This window comes from Tenrec ecaudatus, chromosome 14 (genome assembly GCF_050624435.1).
Source record: "Tenrec ecaudatus isolate mTenEca1 chromosome 14, mTenEca1.hap1, whole genome shotgun sequence".
NCBI lineage: Eukaryota > Metazoa > Chordata > Mammalia > Afrosoricida > Tenrecidae > Tenrec > Tenrec ecaudatus.
Genome location: NC_134543.1, coordinates 79,015,607 through 79,029,661, shown reverse-complemented (window position 1 = coordinate 79,029,661; position 14,055 = coordinate 79,015,607). Strand labels below are relative to the sequence as shown.

Sequence of the window (14,055 nt, the reverse complement as noted above, 5' to 3'; positions counted from 1 at the left end):
TTAGAGGTATCACATGATATTAGAAATCAAGGTATCCAAATGTATGGATATTTGCTTCCCCAATCATGAACTGATTGTAAATATCATATAATGAAGTATTACTCTTCCCTCTTCCCCAAGACAACTAACTTGCTTCCTTGTACACTTGCAGCACCATATTTGGGAGTGGGGGGAGGAGCCCTTACTGTCATTTCTGGCTACTCTTGAAAAGCATTAAGATCGGGAGGATTAGAATGATAGCGAGTACCTTAGCTAGGGTCATAAGTATTTGTTTGCCGAGACTGATGCAGAACTGAAAGAACAAATCACAAACTGCGAGGCCTTTCTACAGAAAGCCAATGTGTGCCTGTTCTGGTGTTAGTGATCACCGTGAAGAAGACTGTACAGGGGTCACTTTGGAGTTGCCAATTTAAAATGATGACTACTCGTTTTGTGGCAACTTGAGTTATGCGTTCAGCTGCTAGGTACAAAGTCAATAGGCTGAGCCCTTCGGCTGTTCTGCAGGAGACAGACTAGACGGTCAGCTCCTGCAAAGACTGAGTTTCAGACACCCCAAAGAGCCACTCTACTCTGTGCTCTCATTGAGAGGAGTCACAATCACCTCGATGACAGGAGATTTTGGTCTGTTTGGGTTTTTTTTTTGTGTGTGTGTGTTTGTATGAAAGTTTTGTACTTAAACTAAAGACCTATAGCACATGTTGTCATTGCCCCCTTACGGGCTCTTAGGATGTAATCCTTCAGGAAAAACTTTGTGGTCACAAAGATTCAGTGTCAACTGACTCAACCAGCCATTCTGCGTGATCAAGATGCGGCAGTCGGCTTCCCTAAAGATTCCAACTTTGGAAGTCCAGTAGGACAGTTATACTCTGTCGTAGCATGGTCTCTAAGCGCCGGAATTGACCAAGAACAACCCAGCAAGTTGGTGTTGGCATCTTCAAGAAATCAGGTCACCAGGTCTTTCCTCTTTCAAAAATGGCTGCAGCAGTTAAATAGCTGAGCTTTCTGTTAGCAGCCAAGAATACATTTATTTCATTAGAAAAATTCTACTGAGATTGCATTTTCTTTCTTAAAGTAATATCTTCCTTTGTTTTAGGTAAAACTTTGCATAGTAAATTAGGTGTTCAGTGAGCCATTGCTGTTTAAATAATTCCATGCCCTTGTTCAGCTTTTTTAATTACTGGGTTAGCTTTCTGGGTGTTTCCGTTCTGTTGCTCCTGGCTCTATTGTTCTAGCTCTCCTTCCCCTCCGTGCCTTCGCATCTTGGCTTTTTGGTAAATGATGAATGTTGGGGCTGACATAATCCATTGTTGCACACAGCACGCATTTGTTGACTGATCGTGTTTCTTGTAGAAGCCGATCTACGGCTTGGCAGAAGGGCTAGCTGAAGACAAAACTTCAAGGCCAAGTTCAAAAATTTTCTTAGGATGGTTGTCTCAGGGATCCCTCTAGTTTCAGTAAATCCAGTAAATCTCCCTGATTGTTAAGAATTTGACTTTTGTTCTGCCTTTTCCTCCCTTCTATTTGGGATCTTCTCCTACATCCCTCGTCAGGACAGTCAACGTTAATAGCCTGGCACCATAGAACCCTCTAAGAAGAGAGCGGGTCTTATGGAATATTAGTGTGGGAAACTAGTTTCTTTTTATTTATTCTCACTCTATTTCTAAAGTTTTATTGGAAATTTGTTGGAAGTTGGCAAAGTAGGTCATCAACTCAACACTCAACAATTAATAGACTTTTTGTTTGACCTCATTCATTGCTATTCCCGCAGTATATCACCATTTAGTCACTTTCTCCCGAATCTCCTATTGACGTCCTTCCTTCTGAATTTACTCTATGGATTCATTGTCATCCTGGGGAGTTTTTTCCTAACCGGTTCACTTTTTATGGTTTTCTACAGATTGTTCTGCCTCATTTTATGTGTGGGACATGTAGGTAAGTAGTGGTGTGCTCTGTCTTTGCATATGAGCTCTCACTGGTGGACTGTTTTCTTTAGATCGTCTCAATCTTTGCTTAATTTTGACCTAGTTGTTCTGTATGAACCCAAACTGGTGTGTGAAGGTCTCCTACTATTCTTGTAGAACTGTTCATTTCTCTTTTCAATTCTATTAGCGTTTGTTTTATGCATTTTGGATATCTGCCATTGAAATGTAATGATTTATTATGGCTACACACGTTTGATGGATTGACCCTTTAATCATTAGAACCAAAGCTACACTCACTGCTACTGAATTGACGACTACTGCAGGACAAGGCAGAATGACCCCGGTGAGGTTTTTGGTCTGTAGCAGTGTGCTGGAGTAGAAAGCCCTGCCTGTCTCCCAAGGACCAGCTCTTGGTTTCCAATGGCTGAGTTTCTGGGTAGCAACCCAACATTTAACTACTATGCCACAGGGATCTCTTGCAATGAATTATGATGACATAAAGGCTATTTTATTAGCAAATACTTTTGCAATTTTACTCTCATTCACTCATATCTTGTTTGCTATACTTTTTCACATCCTTTTAATTTTAACTATTTATATCTTTGTGACTAAGATGTATCTCGTGTAGCAACATATCAGTGAGTTATGAGTTATTATTAACTGTTCTACAACTCTCTAGCTCTTAACGATTGCATTTAAACCATTCATAGCCAATATCATTATTGATAGCTGTTAATTTACTGTTGCCTTTTGTTTGCCATTTTGTCATACTTGTGTGTGTCAATTTACACATAATTTCTTCAATCAAGGTCAGATTTATGCTTAAGAGATATTCAATACTTGATAATTAAAAAAGGAAAGGTCAGTTAACAAAAGGAAGACCATCTAGATTCTAGGAGATAGGTTGTCCCAGTGGCTACAACCACAACCTCAAAGACAACAATGGTGAGAATGGGAGAGGTTTGGCCAGGGTTTTGTTCTCTTATACAAAAGGTCTTATACATCAATACCAGCTCTGTGGCACCTAACAATGTCAACACCGGTGCCAAGGCATATAAAATGATCCTCTACTCATTTTTTAGGTATATTTTATCTTATCTTAGTTACAATAAGTGGGCTATAGAGATTTCACATTCGCTAGCTCCTTATCATCATAGATTATTTGCCTTAAAAATGAGAGTAAAAGCCCATTACTTTTCAAACAAACCAACCAAAAACTCAGGCTAAGTATATGAAGAAAAGAAAGAAAAAAAAATTAAGCCCAAACAAACCAGACCACCCTGAAACTTAAATCGCATAAAAATGCCAGCAGCAGTTTCATGAACAAATTACTTAATTTTCCTTCAGTACACACAACAACCGATGGTTTAAAAATGTCTCCAGGTAGGGACAGTTTCCACATCCCCTCACCCTTTTTGAAAGACTGCCCTAGTTGCTTTGATATGCGAGAATGTGGGGGGCCTATCCATAGACAGATATTAGCTTCTCTTCCATAGTCACTCCTACATGCACATGTGCAAAATGATGCAGTGCCTTATGTCAAAAGATAATAATACAAATTTAGGGCTGAGCAGAGGCATAATTTAAATAAGCAATCAAATTTAGTATTTTTTTTTAAAGAAAGGAGAGTCCTGCCTCTCCCCTAAAGCTAGTTCATCATGAAAACTGTGGGCGTTTTTACTCTATTCACATAAACAAATTTTATCATTCATAATAAAATATGCAGAAAATATATGATGAGAACTGGTCCATTTTGAAAGGGCAATAAATAACCTAACCCCGTGCAATAAAAAAATGAGGGTAGTACATCAGGAAGAGGTGTTTTTAATGGCAGATTGTAGAATTGGGGGTGGGGTGAGGCAAAAACTTTTTTTTTCTAAAGCTACTCCATATGCAAGAGACTAATTTATGATTGCAGTATTATTTCCCTCTTGAATTTGAAATAATGTGGTTGGAAAAGATTTTATACTTATTGGGAGGCTTAAATCCTTACTTTTTCAGTGCTTTGCATTTTTAATTCTCTATATAATAAGAGGAATAAAATGTTCCAAGTCCTTATTTTTATTTCTGTTCAGAGACTCTGCAGAAGGTGTCACAGAGAGGATTATCTAAACATGCACAGAATCTAAAGCATGTATAGGGCTAAAGAGATATATGGTGCACAAGTAAAGAAAAACACCTCCTGTGTGAAAACTGTTTTTTATAGCTCTAACTGATTCCATCCAATCATTATTATGCAGATGAATTGGAAGCTGTTAATAGTGCCAGTTTTGAGCACAATATAAATATTGTCAGTTTCTAGCAAAAAACATATAAAAATATTTTGCCTTTGTATTTCCAGGGAAACGATTGCAGAACTAGAGCCCTGGAATGTTCTGTGGGGCTCACACACCTCCATGGTGGCATATTTCATTATACAACCAGAGAACACTCCATTTGGCAAATTATCTGAAATGTAAATGTAAATGAAATAAATGTAGGTCCACATGCTGAAGTTCAAAACTAGCTCTCGGTTTAAACATTGATGAATTTTACTAACAATACTAATTTATGAAATGCTCTTATTTGATAATGAAGTACATATTTGTAAGTACATCACCACATCTTGAGATTTGGCAATCATTTGGTGCAAAGATATGTCCAGACACATCAAGGTTGTTGACGTTAAGAGCCAAGGTGGATAGGGAAGACCCCTGATGCCGTGGGTTGGTCCAGTGCCTACCATGATGACCTCAGACAAGCTGGGGATCGTGAGGACTGTGCTGATCAGGGGATGTTCCTTTCTGTTGTACATCAAGTCACCATGTTTTGGAGTCGAGTAGCCAGGAGTCAGAAAGAATATGACATAGCAAGCACATTCCAGTTCCCTGGGGAAGGCTTAATTTAAATTGAGTGCTGTTTTCTCCATGAGCAAATTAGTGACCCCAGGATTTGACTTAGGAAACTAAACTAAAGCCTGCCATAAGAAGACAGGTCCTGAATCTACTTTCTTAAATGCTTACAGGTATTTCACCACTTCAGTAAAGACTGCACACTGTGATACATGCAGGCACCCATAGAGACAACCTACCCTGTCCTATGGGGTTGCTGTGGGTCTGTCGTGGCTGGCGGCTGAATGGTCATGACTGTCTTCCTGAGAGCCTCAGGAAGACTTTTCTGTTCCCAGCCTGACACTCAAAACTCCCCGCCACTGAGCTGATTCTGACTCCTGGTGACATGAACTAACTGGAGAAGCAATCCTCCTCTTTCGCCTGAGAGCAGCTGGTGGTTTCCAACTGCTGAAGTTTTAGTGACTACCCAATGTCTGGCCCATTATGCCAGGTGTGAGGCTGGAATATAAAAATGAGAATCATTGCTTTTGTAACAATTGCTTCCAAAGTTCCAATGCCCTGAGATTACCAACAATCAGCTTTAGGCTTGCCAAAAAGCACACTGGAGGTAAGTGGGTCAATCCCTGGGGTTGGCAGTTCAAACCTACAAGCTACTTTGAAGGCTATAGGTAAAACTGTCCACATTTGTAAAGACTCGCAGCCTAGAAAGCCTCTGGAGCAGTTCTACTTTGCCGTACAGGCTCCCGATGAGTCAGAATCTGCTCAGGGGCGGTTGTTTATTGTTGTTTACTGCTTTGTAGTATGCAGACAGGTTGCCAAGTTGCACTAAGGGTGCTTGTGCCTGCAAAGGGTGAGGTCCGAGCCCTCCCAGCAGCGCCACAAGAGATAGGTCCGCTCTTCTGCTCTTGTCAAGACCACAACCAGCAAAACCACACGGACTTTTGTCCTGCTCTGAATCCAATAATACGATCCAATAAGTCTTAGCAGATTTGGTGGCATTGAATTTGTTTTGAATTTTTTAGGTAAAATAATCACACCATGGATAATAATTGTTCAGACATCTTTATAAGAACTCAACTATTTTTTTTAATTTTTGTTTTTAATGTCTCCCTCACTAGTACATGAGTACTATAGCAAAGTGGTGAAGAAATGAGATGGTACCCCTATCAGATAAAATAGTATCTGGGGTCTTAAAGACTAGTTTTCAAAAAACAGCCATCAAAGTGACATATCAACTAAGTCCCCGTGGAGGAAGCATACCCACATGAGTCACCAAAGGATTGTAAATCATAATCTGAAGCCGAAGGAGTGATTAGGATCAGATCCTACATTGTGAGGGTCTGATCTGCAGAAGGCTATGGGCAACAGGAGAATCCCAAGAGAGATTTGTGAGATCTACACAGGAAATGTGTCACCGATGATTTCCCTCTCTCCATAATGGAGGGCGGAGAATAAGCTCGTTACCAAATAGAGTGCATTTGAGAGATGACTAGAGGAGATCAAAATCATAAACTTGATGGTTAAAAACTTCTCACTTGATCCCCCTCTGATATACATTGTGTCTGATCTAGTTTTCAACATTTTCTGTGTTATGTTGTTTATTGTTTCCATACTGGAGTTGATCTTTGATGTGTTTTGTCATTGGGAGTAGCCATCTTGAAGGTTTGTTATATATTTTTCTGCTTGTCAGTGTATGAAACCCAGGAATGCCCTAGAGACAGCAAGTAGAGGATTGCCCTAGAGACAGCAAGTAGAATAAGGGGTCCCAGAGGTCCAGAGAGGCAGGGGGTAAAGGGGAGCTGATATTAAGGAGTTCAAGAAGGAAGAGAATGTTTTGAAACTGATTGTTGTAGCAGTTGTACAATACTGCTTAATGTGACTGAACCATGGAATGATATGATATCTGTATTAACTCCCAATAGAATGATTTATGAAAAAGTCTGCATATATCAATTACATGGACATTGAAGTTCTGAATTATCTTAGTTGTTTACAAACCAACTTCTATTACTTTTCTTTGAAATATTACAGTAAGATCATCCAAGGTGTTAATAAGCAAGTTTCTATTACCTTTCTTTGAAATATTTGCAGTCAGTAATCATGCATATCTTTTTAAACAATCCTTAGTGTTAAATACTTGTGTTTTGGTCTAATGGAGAAGTTTCCTAGACTAAGTTTCTCTAAATATCAGCCTTCTAGAAGTTTCCTTATATATAATGGATTATAATACTCATTTCAAATTATACCACCATGCAAGGAAGGGAAGTCCTGAATTATAGATAAAGATTTAGCCACAGGATTATAAAATTCTGCTATAATAAAATGTGAAAGATATATATGTGAATGTGTCTATGCATAAATGACATTTATTAGAATATGTCAAAATTTAATTCTGCTATTTCTTTTGTAATCTCTGAGGCCTAGTGACTAGTTCTTAGTCTTGATTTTATACAGAGCAATTTCTTGTACTCCAATTTCACATATAAAAAGTGTCAAGAATAAACATCCTATTCATTTTCATCTCTCAGTCATTCTGTTAAAATAGGTCCAATTATCCTTAAATTTCTCCAATAAAAGAACAGTGGGCACACTTGTTGTTCTTACAAAGCAACAATAGGGAACTTAAAATGAGGCAGTTATCTGACAATTAGGAGATAATGATTTTGTTCCAGTTCTTACCACTTGTTCATTTTGCCACTTTGGTCATTACTCCATTTCTATGAACTCGAGTTTTTCTGTCCAAAAAGAATCTGTTTTCTAAATAACTTTATTTTAGGGAGCCTTGCATGAGTATTTGTAGCGTACATCTACTTGCCGTTCAACACTCAGATACATTCTGTTTCCTGCCATTGATTGCCATGTAACAGTCCTCTCAGTGTTTCTCTTTTTCAGTCTTCCTTTTCCAGTAACCATTCCAGCCTTCTGAATTTTTCCCTCAGGAAAATCCTGCCCTTTAATCTCAGAAGGTTGAATTTTCTCTTTGATAATTCTAAGGAATGTCTACCTCATAATGTGTACCTCAAAACCTGTCTGTTGTTTCACTGAAAATGAATCAAAGGGATGAATTCAGTTCCATAACCAAATGGTGATTTGGGGCCATAGTGTCTGGGATTCTGTCAGTCTCTATCTGACCTGCAAACCTGGTCTTCCTTATGACTTCAAGTGGTGTTTCAGATTGCTCTCTTATTATTCAAAACCTTCTAATGTGATCCCTTTCACAGTGGTTGGTAGTGATACCTTGGCAACATTTAGTACTGGTCTTATTGTCAGAGATGGAGGACAAAGTTGTCTATTAGTGAGTAGGACTAATTGTTTCCATGAGTCTTTGACCCAAATTTTTGCTTAAATATAATTGAGCAGAAGATTCCCAATAAATATTAGTAATTGATCAATGCCAATGGCAATCCCTCACTCTTGCCTATTGACTAAAGTATGTGATGTCTAACTGAATGAATAAAAGGCCTTGACTAGATGAAATTTTTTTCAGTTTTTTCAGCAACATCAATGGTTTGGTTGTTGTTTTCTGTTTCGTGAGTAGTAGTTTACAGAGGAAATGTACACAGAGATTGAGGACATGTTTCATATATCCTATTTTTTACTGTTTTTACAGGTTTATGGAAATAACAGAACATTAAATACAAGGGCGTACCTCGTCAAAATGGGAACAAAGTGCCCTTGGGCAGAGCTTTCATAGTGCACATTATTCCCACTAGGCGAGCTCCAAAAACTCTGAGTTGTGCACCAAGTGGCATCACCTGGGAATGTTCTCTCTGGTCACAGTGAATTTTTTTTTTCCATAAAAGCAGTTTCACTTGAACCTCATTTTTTGTGAAGGTTGATTCAAGAGAACATAGTGCAGCTGTGAAATTTTGTTTCCTGCTCAGGTAAAATGCCACAGAAACTGTTGTGATGATGAACAGAGATTACAAGGAGAGTGCTATGGGGAAAATTCAAATGTACAAGTGTTTTTCTCATTTTAAACAAGGTGAAATGACAATTGATGACAAACCTAATTCTGGACATCTGTCAACTTCCTGAACAGACCAAAATGCTGACTCATAGTGTATTTGGAGTTTTGTCTACCAGGTCCGACAGCTAATCAAGCTTTCTATTTGCAGGTTCTGAGAAGATTGCATAACTGTGTGTGATGCCAGAAGCCTGATTTGTGGCAGAAGGGGGACTGGTTTTTCCACCATGACAGTGCATCTGCTCACGCAGCCATCTCAGTGTGCCAGTTTTTGGTGAGAAACAGCATGCCTCTTTCCCCGTACACCTGACTCACCTGATCTCACTCCATGTGATTTCTCTTTGTTTCTTCAAATGAAGGGGGACAGACATGAAAGCACAAGAACTTGATGACATAGAAGAAGTGAAGAAAAAACCAAGGGAGGTGCTGGCAACCATCCAAACAGACGAGTTTGAAAAAAATGTCTCCAAGAATGCTATTTCAGATTTGACAAATGTAATAAATGTAATGGAGAATGTTTGAACATGATCTTGTTTTGTTGCAAAAAATTTAATATATAGCCTTGAAAAACATTACATTTGGGGGAGGTACCCTTGAATAGTATGGGTTCTATATCTCTTGAAAAGTTATCCTAAGTTGTCTTTGAATTAAAATAAGGCTCTTGGAACTCTTGTATAAGTCTTAGTTTCATTTGGCTCCAGTTTTACATTAGATGTTCTGTATCTTTTATCCCTAAGATTCTATTTTATTTTTTTGCACTATTTTGTTGGCATGGATAATAGTATCCTAAATGTCTTTAAAGGTGAAGTGCATCCTCCTAAAACAAAACCCAGTACATTGCTTGAGGAATAAGATTGCCTACTCTGAAAGTGAAGTTATTTCAAAACAAATTGCTGAGAAAATTTTAATCTTACATCCTTTTGAAATCCAGCCTGCATTTTAAAAGAAATGTATTGACTTTAGAGGTTTAAAAGATGAAAATCTCTCTTAAGTTAATCAGCTAAAGAATTTTAAAAGTATAAATACTATTTGCTTGGTTTTATGGGAAGCAATTCTTTCAACCCTACTTTAAACTCTTAGCTTATCAAGATAATAGATTCATTTTAAAACCATATCTTAATTTATAACTTTTTATAAGGATTTATTTTCACAATAGAGGAGAATTATTCTTTACTAAAACACAGCGGTCCTAATACCTAATAAAATAAATGTGCATTTAAAAATATAGAGTATTTTTAATACTCAAGAAAAACACTAACTTTATTTTTTTTACTGATGCAAAATATTCATTCCAAGTTATTATATGTGGTTTCTTACCTCAAAATAGACTTGTGATAGTCATTTCTTTTAAATCTGTAAATGATGTTATCAAAATGATCTTAATCTTTGAAATATAACAAAAATTATATTTTACAGTCTGTCCTGAATATCAAGGCTACATTAGTAGCTTATTTTCTATTTTAAAATATTTTATGGCTCTCCCCTAAGAGGAAAAAGAAAAAGAAAAACATATTTGCTTGGTTAAGGGTTAAAGCTAGCAGCCAAACATGAAATCAAGAAATCAAATTATTAGCAATAATTTAATAGAATTATAATTTCAATATCCAATTTGTATTGAAAAGGATTGCATGGGCACAGAGGTGAGTGCCTCAGGGGCCGGTGGTAGAAGCTGCTGCTGCAGATCTGTGGCTCCTGCACTCGGCACTGCCAGCTTCCACTTGTGCATTGCTTCATATACACTGCGTGTGAACATACAAAATTGTTTAAATCTTTCCCACCACACAAACTTCTATTAAGCACAATATGGAGAAGAACAACAACAGTAAAAGCTAAACTAGCCAATTGCGCTCTCGCTTTGTAATGTGTTTATCCCCCTTGTGCATGAAGTATTCAACAACATAAACAAAAGGAAAAGTATGAATTCTTTTGTCTACTCCCCAGCGCACAACCAAATTTGATGGGTTGGCTTTAACTGTAAGGATTAAAATGCCTACTTCCAGGTGTCACCATCTGATGCTTCATTGCCACTGGTTCCTACCGCTGAGCCCTCAACGTTGATTTTACCAGGGCATCTCCTAGGAGAGAATAGGTAGGGTCAGCAGTTCTATAAGAAGCACTTCTTCCCAGAGCCGTTTCTTCTAAGCTGCTCAGTTTTCATATGGAAGTCTTTCAACTCATCCTCTGTGAAGAGAAGGTCTATGTTCATATATTTATATGTGAAGTATCAAGGTAGCAGATGGACATTGGGCCTCTACTCAATTCCTCCCACAATGCAAGAACACTTTGTTCTAAAACCTAGCATTCTGTGATGCTCACCTTTGCGACAAGAACACTGAAGAACAAATGGGTGCTTAAGCAAATGTGGTGAAGAAAGCTGATGGTGCCTGGCTGTAAGAAGATAGCATATCTGAAGTCTTAAAGGCTTGAAGTTAAACAAGCGGCCGCCTAGCAGGGAAGCAAGAATGCCCACATGGAAGAAGCACACTGGCCTGTGTGATCATGAGGTATTGATGGGATCAGGTCTCAGGCATCAAAAGATCCAAAACAAACCATCATATCGATGAGAATGAGGAGGGTCCCAGTGGAGACCCACAGCTCATCTGTAGACAATTGGGCATCCCCTTCTAGAAGGGTCACAAGGAAGGGATGAGCCAGCCAGGGAGCAGTATAGCACTGAAGCACACAACATTCCTCTATTTCTCTAATGATTCTTCCCCACCACACAAATTATCATGACCCCAGTTCTACCTTACAAATATGGCTAGACCAGAGCATGTACACTAGTACAGATAAGAGCTCTTGACACATAGAATCCATGACAGATAGACCCCTCAGGAATGATAGTGGGAGGAGTGATACCATGAGGGTAGGGAGAAGGTAACAGTGATGGACATGTGACCATACACCATCCCCAAGGGGATGAACAAGAGAAACATAGGGGAAGGGAGACAGTGGATGGTATAATATATGAAAATAATAATTTATCAAGGAGTCACGATGGTGGAAAAGTAGGGGTGGGAGAGATAAAGGAGGGGCTGGTACCAAGGGCTCAAGTAAAAAGAAAATGTTTTGAAAATGTTGATGGAAACATATGCCCAAATGTGCCTGATAAAATTGATGTATGGATTGTTGTAAGTGTTGTAAGAGTCCCTAATAAAATGATTTATAAAATTATTATTTTTAAAAAAGTTAAAAAGGACAATTCCTATGGTTTTCAGGATATTCCTGCCATTGCATTGCTTTTTATATCCCGGGCTATGTTTCCAGAGAAAGTGTGAGCACCCAACCCTTCCTCCATGCCACTTTGGTGGCAGCCTTTCTCTCCCTCTTCCTTTGGTTCAGGCGAACTGTTCTCCGGATCCTCCTGTGTGCCACGCTCTGTTCTCTGGGAAGCATCCACGCTGATCATCGTACCGAGGCTTTAGGAGCTCACCCTTCCTCAGAATTTCTACTGGCTAAGTTGATCAGACAAGACATCTCAATTAGAGGGGTGTAAAGGAGAGACACCCTGTGGGAGAGTTTAGAATTTTGCCACTAGCCAGTACCACGAGTTTGGTAACAGAGATTGGACTGGTGAAAGCAGACTCCTAACTCAAAGAAAGGGATCCTGATTTGTATTCCATTCTATTAGCTTACCATACACTGGACTTGTAAGGAGGTGGTAGAGCCTTGGGAACTAGATTCTTACAGACATTTGCGACCATGGTTGAAAATTTGTTCCCATTTGCATGGTGAGATACTGGTGAAGTGAATGCAGGTGAGAAGGAAGCAACAGGATCCTGTCTGGAAACTTTTGAATACCAGCATCTTTGAGGGTTGCTTGACACTAAGTGTGATTTTCCACCTGCTGAAGGACTCTCAATAGGTCTGCATGGCTGATGTTTTTGGCTAAGTACTAGATTCAATGAAGGAAAATATTCCTTTTCAAACAGAAACTTTTCTGCCATGTCTTCTTTGCTTATCCCCAATAATCTTTTTAGGTGTTTTCCCTTGAAAGGCAGAGCCTTTCAGGGATGGAGCTGCCATGCCAGTGGTGATGGTTCCTCTGCCACCTCCACTATGCTGGCTCATGCCCTTGACCATGGAAGTGCCATGCCAACCAGATAGGTTCCCTGTGATTCCAGCATATGCGCCTCCCTTAGAAACACCAGAGTCCATAGAATCATGGAACAGGGAGGGCTGGTGCCCAGCATCTCCTGTAGTTCAGAGGGGTCCATGCTGGAAAAAGTCATCATAGGAATAATGTCCACAATGACTCACTCCAAATATACCTTCCCCTATGGATAGGTGGACTCCATGTTTCCCAAAGGTAGCTGCAGGTGACTTGACTCACTGTGGGGCTGAGAAATTTAGCCAAGCAGGAGCAAGGTCAAGGTGTGCCATTTAGGTCCAGTGTCTCTTTCCAACAAGATGAGGCTTCCAACCTCATTACCCGGGTCACAGGGCATAACTTCTCTGATCTTGTTTCTGGAGCTTTTGAGTCTTAACCAGCTAGATCTCCCATGAGTCTCTGTTGGTGACAGGGCACGCTAGTAGCTTGGCCAGCAGCTCTCCTTGTGTCGAAGCACAAAGAAACCAGATTCTGTGGATCACTCTCTCAGTTCCCTAAATTGTTCATCTCAAACCGTCTCGTTTCTGTCACTTTCTCAAGAGAGACAGGGGAGTAGGAAAGAAGAAGGAGAATGGAAAAAGTATTTGATGGACTTCAAAAAGCACGTGGGACTATGACTATGTTCACCTCATTCAACGTCCTTGAGTGAAGGCATTGTGCTACTCTATAAATAGATCACCCATGGCCATTTGCCGTGAAAGAAACATGGTTCATAACACGGTGAAGCTGGAAGGACAGATGGGCTCATGGGGCAAGTGATATCATCAAGGCAATAGCCCCAAAATTCTTTGGTAAAGTGCTATAAAAATTTCCTGAGCGGGCAACTCCAGTAGCCAAACATCCAAGTGACAAAACGCTGAAAATTTCATTCTTACTCGAACACAGCTGCTAAAAATAGTGTGTAGTTAGGTGTTTCTAATTTGTCTTCTTTTTTTAATAATAATTTTATTAGGGTTCTTACAGATGTTATAACATTCCCTAGTTTGATCACATCAAGCGTTATTGTACAATTGCTTCCACACTTTCAAAACATTTTTTTCTTCTTGAGCTCCTTGATATCAGTTTCCTTTTATCCCCTCCTGCCCCAATGCTGCCTCCCAGGAACCCTTATTTTATTTTTTGCAATATCTTACACCAACCAGTATATCCATTCACGTACAATTCTGCTGTTTGCTCCCCTCAAGTAGACTTATGTAGTCCTCAATTCTATTTCCTCCCCCATTC

At 39.3% G+C, this 14,055-nt stretch overlaps 1 pseudogene; it reads right to left on the bottom strand.

The window, feature by feature from the left end:
* Positions 1-10,824: 10,824 nt before the first annotated feature.
* On the bottom strand, positions 10,825-13,103 carry LOC142426621 (vasculin-like protein 1 pseudogene; annotated as a pseudogene).
* Between the last annotated feature and the right edge of the window lie 952 nt (positions 13,104-14,055).